Here is a 9,648-nt window from a genome sequence, read left to right on the forward strand (position 1 = left end):
AGAAGGAGAGCCCTTCGGCTGTCTCTGTGTGGGATGCACAGATGGACCAAGAGTTGGAGGAGAAGGAGAAATGGTCCCTCCTCGAGCCTCGTGAAGCAGGATTTAGCTCTCGTGGCAACTTCCCTCGGGCAGGGTGAAGCCTCTCCCTCCCCACAACCGCAGAGCCCCGGCTCGCCCCACCCGGCACCCCGCGTCCCGGCCCCACACGCTCGCCCCACATAATTGCCCCACCACACAGCCATACCGCCGCGCCACCCCCGGCACCGGCATCTCACCACACCATCACACACACAAATATTTAGGGAGAAGATTCACATTTCTTTAACCAACAAACTTGAAAGCATTTGGGGGGGGGGTGGGAGGGGGGAGGTGATATAAATAATGATCCCTTCCAGCCAACTCGCAGTGTCTGGGAGTGATGCTGCTCTTGCTCCCTCCTGGCCCGAGTGGTTAGCCAATTTTTGGGGCCTTGCCAGGGTGTTTCCGTTAGAAGGGGAAACCAATTCTATGAGTCAGGTGTTTCTTTGGTACAATCCTGGTTATTTACACAGCTCCCAGAGAGGCAGCTGCCTCTTTTGGACACTTGTATCCACTTTTCCAGGTGCGTGACGCCCTCAAAATGCATCCTTCCCTTCCTCCTTCCCTCACCCAAATGGACACGATTGTCCCTGTTTGCTGTATATTCAAGCATAATGTGATCGGCCATGCCATGAGGCCACCAGATTAAGCCCTGGGACATCCTATTATTTCAGCTGTAAGTGTCTGAAGAGGCAGTTTAGTAACTCCTTCCATTATCTTTGAATACAAGATGGCCAGGAGCCCCTTCCACTTTTCTACTCAGGAGTCAGTGCACGGGATTTATGTTTCCTGGCGGAACAAAAAGGAAAAACGTTCTGTGCTGGAGCATAACCTTCACCCAAAGTTATTTGATTGTCTTTTTCACCTTGAAAAAACCCCAGGTTAATTTGAAATCAAAACACTGCTTTGAACCCCTAAAATTTAATTTCATTTCTGATCTTTTTGAAACAAAGGGAACATTTGAACTCCCTCCAGATTTTCCCTCCTGCCTTCTCCAAACTAAACTGCCAAACTCAATCCAAACTCATGAGTAGTTTTGGTCTCTCTTTTGATCATCGTGCCCTGAAACATCATTCCTGGTGCATTTGCTTTCACCAAAAAGGCTTTGTTCAGTTCTGGAAAAAAAAACAACCAACCCTGTCTGTTCCAGATCTGGCGAAGTTACCAGCAGCATCTCTGTGTGCCATGACCTGCTCCGACCACAGCCCACCATGGAGACCCACCGTGGACCATCATTCCCAGTGCCGGGAGCCTTCCTCTGTAGCCAGATAACCACAGTACACTCACCCTATGGGTATATCCCATCATTTTGGCCAGCAAACAGTCTACATTCAGCCCAAGCAAAAAGTCAGCTACTTTGATGCCGAATATTGAAATCGGTAAAAGACCTCACAGGGTAAGAAAAGCAGCAGATCCTGCAGAGCTCACTGAGGGTCCCACCACTCGCTTTGGAGCACTGAGATCCCAAAATCAATCCAGAGCATTGAAACGGTTCTTCTAAAGGTTTAACACAAAATCTCCGTGTGAGTCTTAGAACAGCTGCCACATCTTCTGGGAGCAGCGTGATGCTCCACGGGTGTGAAAGCTCCGCTCTGAGGACCGCAGGGGAAGTCCCCAAGTGTTTAGGTCCTCTCCTCAGCAGATCACTGGAGTCACTCTCCCAAGGAACTTCTTTCTTCTTGGAGTATGAAGTCATTGGAGGGTAAATCTCAAGCTGAGTTTGGCTGATCTCAGTCCATAAGGCAACACACGACACAGGGGGATTTGGAGGAGTCTGATACTGAGTTTTGATCATGCCCATCTAGACTGAGGTGTCTTCTTGGGCAGATTCTCCTCATGCATCCAGAGAAGAGACTTAGAGGGAATTTAACAAAGATGGGGAGACAACACTGGGGTAATATTCCCCAGGAAGAACATTTAGGCTTTGGTGTGAAGTAGACACCCCAGTATTTTGTGAAGCTTAAGAAACCCACTGCATTATGAGTCAGAAATGAGGAAGATCATACTCAATCTCATCGTCTCCTGGGCTCCAGTGCCTCCTAATGAGCCTGTGCATTGTTTTCATTCTGGTGTTCTGGGTTAAACTTTATCTCTAGCCCTACTTCATTATTATTTATATTAGGATAGCGCCCGGGGGGGCCTTCACTCTGCTCCAAGCCCCACTGTGCTGAGCACTGCACAGACACGCTCGCAGAGGGAGCCCAGCCCTGCCAGGCTTCCAGTCTCACCAGACAAAGGAAATATTCTTATCCCCATCACCCCCACTTTGAGGAGCAGTCCAGAAAGACTCGGGGAAGTGCCCAGGGTCACAGAGGATTTTCCACCTCCAGCCTAGGCTCCGTCGCCTTGAGCTAAATTCCCAAGTGGCCAAATCTGTCATGACTTCATTGAGCTGAATGGATGCCACAAGCTAAAATGAGGTCCTTTGTCTCCTGCTCCACAATGTGGGGCAGAAAAGAGGGGAACGGCAGGACTCCTCTTCATCCAAACACCCTGTCACCGAGAGGGTCTTTCCACAAGCTCAGTTAATGCTGGATCAGGTCTTTGATGCACCATGAGTGACCCTCATGCCCATCACCAACTTCTTCATGACTCAGTTTCCCACCCCCCCCCACCATGAAGCCGGGCTCCTTTGCAAAACGCCAGCGTTGGTTTTGCCGGTGCCGGCACAGGCAGAGGCAGAGCAAGATGAGATCACCCAAGAATGTCCTGGGAAGAAGAGGACTCCTCCGGGATGTCTTCATCCCCACGAGGAAGGAAGTGGAGGGGGTATAAATCACCACGGCTTCACCTTATCGGAAATCAAAATCTCTGCAGCTGATCCAAGCCCAGACTGCCGTGGGCATCCCTAGTGCTTTTCCTGTCAGTTCCCTTAGAACTGACAGTTCCTGTCAGTTAGAAAGGCAAGTACAGAACAGCACATGCAAACAACACAATTAGGATTGTATGCGCTAATAAGGGTTTCGGCACCACGCGGCTTTAATATGCAGCGATCAGAGAATTTTCCCTGGCTCCTCTCCCCGAAGAGTTATTTGCTTGGGCTGCCTCACTCAGTTGCCTGGGAGCTCTCAGCACCTCGCACTGGCTCCAGCAACATCTTCCACCCCAGCAAAGGCCACCTATTGAGGTTCTCCCTACCACGGATGCTCCACTGGGCAGGAAGGAAAACATCGCTCCAGACGCAGTCTGAGCTGCACCCTCTGCCCGGATCCCCTTATCTCGTCTCGGAGTCTGGGAGGTTGGTTTCCCAAAGGGGCTCCCTCCAACATGCCCCTGGCCGTGCCAGGAGCTGGCACTCTGTGTCTGTTGGCACCGTCTCCGGCAAGATCTCAACCGGCGGTGGCAAACTGGCGTCGCAGGATCCTGGGCTGGCCACGCGCTTTGTAACAACAATCCTCAGCGCACGTGGGGCTCTGATTTTCATCCACCTTCCCTTCCTCCATGTGTGGAGGCCAAAATGACTTCCAGGTGGGGAAACTGAGGCCCAGAGCAGAAAACAAATATTATCATGGAATCATAGAATGGTTTGGGTTGGAAGGGACCTTAAAGACCATCCAGTGCCTCCCCCTGCCCTGGGCAGGGACACCTCCCACCACACCACGTTGCTCCAAGCCCCCTCCAACCTGCCCTTGAACCCCTCCAGGGATGGGGCAGCCACAGCTTCTCTGGCCCACCTGGGCCAGGCTCTCACCACCCTCACAGCAAATAATTTCTTCCTGAGATCTGATCTCAATCTCCCCTCTTTCAGGTTGAAACCATTCCTCCTCATCCTATGGCTCCCCTCCTTGATCAAGAGTCCCTCCCCAGCTTTCCTGTAGGAGAGATACTAGGACAGTGTTGCCCAGTGGTTACAGCCCAGCGCTCGGCTTCAACTTTGCCACCACCACTTGTGCTGTCCCCGAGTGTGTCACCTCACCCTTTGCAATTCCTTTGCTTCTCGGAGTTGCTTTGAAGCCTGTCGATGAGTGACACTGTGTTAGAGCTGAGATGAATGTGAAGGACCTTGTCCTGGTGACATCTCATGCCCATGCCTCAGCTGCACCTCAGCCAAATTCACTGACATTCGGCTCACGAATGGGCACGGAATTAAGATGGACTTGGTCCTTCTGGTTGCTGGGAGCGGATCAGCTAAGTCAAAGTCATTGTCCCCATTTCCAGGCATCACTCATTCCTAGCAGTGAGGTCACAGAAGGCAGAGCTGGAGACTACGTTTTCTCAAGGCTTTTGCTAAGACTATCTCTAAGGAGGGAGAAGAGAAGGCCCCGGACTCCAGAATAGTGAACTTCATGGTCATTCCTCACCAGGTTTGGTATTTGGAGCAATTACCACCAGGGGATTGCTGCTACCACTGAGAGAGAATTAGAGACCGGCCACACGGCAACACAGGGTGGTGAGGCACTGGAACAGGCTGCCCAGAGAAGCTGTGGCTGCCCCATCCCTGGAGGGGTTCAAGGCCAGGCTGGATGGGGCTTGGAGCAACCTGGTCTGGTGGGAGGTGTCCCTGCCCAGGGCAGGGGGGTTGGAACAAGATGATCTTTAAGGTCCCTTCCAACTCTGACCATCCTATGATTCTACGTGTGAGCCCCGGGGCCAGCCACAAAGGGTCACAGCACCATCTTCTGTCCACCCCGGCAGCAGTGGCTGAGGGTGGTGGTTGCTCTGCTAGGGCTGAGGGACCTCTGCACCCCCCTGCTCTGCTTGGGAATGAGCAGAAGGATGCTCCACAGAAACCCTTCAGATGCAGAGGCTCCTGGCTCACAGCAGAGGTGGCACCCGCAGAATCAGCCTCCTGCCTTCTGCCAAATAACGTTATGCTTTTCATTTTTCCCCAAGGACTTAATTAGCTGGGTCCAAGCTGCTCAGCAAAGCCCCTTGCCCCCCTCCCCGGGTCAGCTGTGTGCCTCCTCCTTCTGCCACCCACCCGTGGGCGCAGCAGAGCCGGGGCAGCTGAATGACGCAGCCTGTGGCATCGTGCCCCATGTACTTTTAACCCAGCCGGTCCCTCTCCTGGGGCTGGCTGAAGGTCCCAGAGCACCCAGCAGCGCTGGCAAACGGGACTCCAGCAGCTGCTGCCTTTAGGGCTGAGGAGCAATGTCAGTTGGGTGTCCCCTTGCCAGGGAACCTCCCAAAAACAAAGTGGGTGACCAAAAACTTCCACCTTCCTGGCTTTTTTTCCCTTGTAGTGTTCATGGGAGAGGCTTGTGTCCACAAACAGCTGTTTCCCAACCCCCAATTCTTACTGGTGGAACCTCATAACTGCAACTGGTGGCCTCCCTGAGTCTCCTGCAGCCATTGCACTGCACCCTCCCAGGGGACAGGACAGGGACTTGGGGACCTCAAAGCTCCTGCACATTATTTCTCACTAAAGACACTGCTGAGGGATGACACTAGTCCAAGAAGGATCTCTTGAAGCCTCTCAGACATGTGGGGGGATGCAAAAGTTCCCAGAGCTGTGTGATCTCCCAGCAAAGCCTCTTGCTCAAGGGCTTCAAGAAAGTCTTTCTGAAGGAAACCTCAAGGTCCAGGAGGCTCCGGCCGCGGTGCCAGTGGGATGCAGAGCTCTCCGGAGCCAGCGAAGAGCACGACACATGAAAGGGGACGCCAGCCACATCAAGTAAGAGATCTTTGGGGAAGTTGCTGACATTTTTCTACCCAAATTCCCCTCTAAAGCCAAACAAGATCTCCCTCAACTGGCTGAAGTTCCCCCCCACCCCATCCCTCTGCAAAACATGTTGGGCTCTGCCCTGGCGCAGCTGAACAGAGACATCTCGTGGTGATGGGAAGGGAAGGGAAGGGAAGGGAAGGGAAGGGAAGGGAGGGGATCCCTTTGGCTTGAGAAGCTCAGACCTGTCGGATGGGGAAGAGTCTTACCCATGGTAGGAAACATGGAAGCTGGCTGCACTCTGGGGTAAATATTGACAACTGGGATCAACTCCTGTGATCTGAGTTTATGGTACCTACAGACCTGCAGGCTTTGTCAGCACTAAGTGGATTCCCTGCAAGGCAAGGAAGAACCAGTACCCTAAATCCATAGGTGGTGGGAAGGGGACTGGGAGATGTTAAGGCGCCGAGGAGAGACATGTTCTGTCCAAGCCAGCCAGAAAACCTACGACCAAGCCAAAAGCTGCTCCCGTGGTGGTCAGTACCCTCCCCACAGCACTGCCTTTTCCGTGCAGTGACTCATTCCCCTGCAAAATTCCCCTCCTGTGACCCTACACAAACAAACTCTGCCCTCGCAGGGTTTGTGCTGCAAGGCAGAACTGCTGTGCTGTCCAACATGGGCGCACTGCTGTCCCTCCAGAGCCTGCCCTCTCGCACAGGACTCCTGCCTTTGTCCTTGGTGTCATGGGTGACGGCTAACAAACAGGACGTGGCGTTAGGGAACGGGCTTAGCATCCAAAATCTATTAGGATAACACAAAGGCACCAAGTGCTTCCCCGTTCCCACCCACAGACTCTCTCTCCATCCTGCTGGGCTGCCAGCAAGATTCAGTAAAATGTTCACAATTGTAAGAAATACTGAGATGCTAGAATCTAAAAAAAAACAACCTCATTCCCCAACAGCTGGCATTAGACCAGCTGGTTTTTTTATATATATATATAATTTTTTTTTGGTAGTACACTGATGAAACACTTGGCTTTCTTTACTTCTGGTCTGGTTGGCATCCCAGTGGCCTGGACAGCAGCAAAGCCAGCCTGTGGCTGGGAGCCCCATCAGGAGGAGCAAAGTGTCTTAATAAGAGCCAGTTGGAATTTTCTAAACCAATGAACTGAAGATCTCTTAATATTACAGACTTCAAAATTAACAACAAGAGAAGGCATTCCAAATATTTTCCTACAAGATCCCCTTTTTCCTCCCAGTCATCTCACGTTACTTATAAGTATTATTGCAATGACCAAAACCCTTTATCAGAATATAGATCCCATTGTTCTAACTGCTGTGTAAACACAGATGAAAAGATAAATTATGCTCAGGGGCCCGAGGGCATCTTTAAAGCATCACAATTGTTATTATTATTTAAAAACACGGGAGCGGAACTTCAGCTGCTAATAACCAACAACAGTTGAATTCATCTCAGGGAAGTCATGTGTGTTTCCATCTGCTGAGAAGATGAAGAAAAAAAAAAAACTCTCAAAATCTCGTTTTCAGTTCAGAATATGGCATTGGAAGTGGGAATATAAATTATGAAATAATACCGGCAGATTTTAGTTAAAGCTCATGTTGTTATGGGAAAAAAACTATTTGCAAAAAGCAACCATTTGATACTTTATAATTAATCAGGAATTACTTCAAAGCCAGATCTACCTTATTTTCTGTGCTTTCCTTTTGCTGAGATCATCCATTATTAAGATTTCCCAAAGCACCCAAAGTGAATACACCTCTCTGACAGCTGGAACCGCTGGGCAATGGTCACACCTGCCTGTTGGAATCTCATTTGTTGCATTTTTCTAGTCACTTTGAAGGTGGGAATCACACATGCGTGTGCACGTGAGCAGACACCCACACGCGTCCCCCACGTCCCCCGCTGCGGTGGGAGCTCCCGGGGTGTTCAGGGAGAAACACCAGGGATGGAGGCCAAGGGAAACACTGGTTTGGCAGAAAGGGGCACATCACAAGCCCAGGAGGGGCTGCAATGGAGCAGGTTTGAGTAACTCAGTAAGCAAGACCCGCTTTGGAGAAGACAGCACCTAATCCTTCTGCTGTTCATAAAACACAGCCCTCTAACCAGAGAGGAAAGGATTTTTTTACAAACCTCAGACCAAATTACTGCTCCCCAGGCCTAATCAAACACAGTTCCCAAAAGTATTGGCTGGCTGGGGGCTAAGTTTAGGAAGGTGTTTCCTTCCCTGCCTCCACTTTCAAACTAACCAGGATGAGGAGGAGTTCAAAGACCTCAATTGTTTGTGGAACACTTTGAACACAGAAAGGGCCTTGGGCAGGGAGATGGATTGTGGCTAAAGCACAAGCCCAGCAGGCAAAAGCCCTTGTCTGCGTTCCCTGCTCAGCCACACAATCAGCATATGACCCCGGAGTGCTGTTGTGTGCCTCAGTTTCCCCACTGAAGAAACTGGGCTGAGGATCTGCCACGGAGGGCTGGCTAGAGCACCTCGAAGGCTCCTCAAATCCTTGAGATGAAGGACACAACTTATTCTAGTTTAAAGGTTCACTCCTTGCCTCAAAGGCAGTGGTGCTGTGCCCCTTGTGCCAGGCTCGGACGGTGCCCGGAGAGAGACAACCCGTGTCTGAAGAGCTCCCCCATCCAAACAGACAAGAAGAACAAAGGGGTTCAGGGAGAAGAGACAATTTGCCTGATACTCTGATGGGAATGTACCAGAGGAGCGACTTGACTCCAGCAATCCAAGAAAAACGCCCTAACGATATGCATAAACATTATAAATACATATGATTGCTTCATTGTACACATCTCTCCTCTGGCTGAGGTCTCTGTTAATCAGGGCGCGATAAGGGCAGAGAATGTACCTCCTCCCCATCTACTCATTCTGTTTCCTTTGCATTTATTCAATGAACAATCCCTTTGAGCAAAGTCTTTATCAGAGTTTTACTGGCAGCTCACAGCCTTCCCTGCCAGGAACAGAGGCACAGAAAACCTGCCTGAGGCTTCAGGGTTTTAGGAATCCCATCTTTGCTGCTTTCTGGATGCCAGCAGTCCCTGCCCAGAACAGTGCTGGGGTTGGGAAGAATTCACGTGTAGAAACTGTGAGCCTGAATCTGCCTCAAAGAAGACAGATACCAGTTGTAAACGAGACACATCTCCTCCCAGGCTCAGCGCTTTTCGCAGCACAAGTTACTGGTTCGATGGAACCCTCAAGGTCAAAATGGGTCATGAACTTTTCCAAGAGGTGACTCAGAGCCTTCTGCTACTGCAGGAAACACTGGAGCGATTTTTCAGCTCAAGTGATGGCAGTTTAGGCTTCTGGTGAGTAAGATCCCAGAGGCAGTGGTCAGTTGATGAAGCCTGCATGCAGGTGTCACCCCAGCAGATGTGCCCATCACCGAGCCATCGGTGAGCAGTGCCCCAGTGTCACGGCATCCTTGAGAAATGGGGGGACAGGGCTGATGGGAACTGTGTGATGGGCGTAAGGACGAGAGAAAGAAGACCGTTTGCAATTAAATAACAGGAAGAGGCCACACATCACTCCAACTCGGAGCAGAAAAGAAAGACTGAGCTCTGGAAAGGGTTAATTCCATCCAGGTAAGTTCTTTCAAAGCTGAATATTATGAGGCACATCCCATCTTAACCGCAGACATCTTCAAATCCTTGACGGAAAGCTCGCTCTTGGTGCAAAGTCAGACTTGTTGTGAAGGACCTGCCTGCTGGGAGCAGCTCGGTGTCACCCGTCAATCCCCAGCCGCCTCCAGGGACGGGAGTCTCCAGTTACCGAGAGGAAGACTCTGCCGGGGCTGGCGACAGCTCCCGGCGCAGGAGGCATCGTGCATTCCTCCCCCAGCTAAAAAAAAAAAAAAAAAAAGACGGTTTGGGCTTTGATCTCCCAGGCTCCGTCTGCACCACAGTGAGACAATGCAGAAGGCCCCTGGGGAGGAGGAGGG

Source organism: Calidris pugnax, unplaced genomic scaffold (assembly GCF_001431845.1).
Source record: "Calidris pugnax isolate Ruff unplaced genomic scaffold, ASM143184v1 scaffold335, whole genome shotgun sequence".
Taxonomy (NCBI): Eukaryota; Metazoa; Chordata; class Aves; order Charadriiformes; family Scolopacidae; genus Calidris; species Calidris pugnax.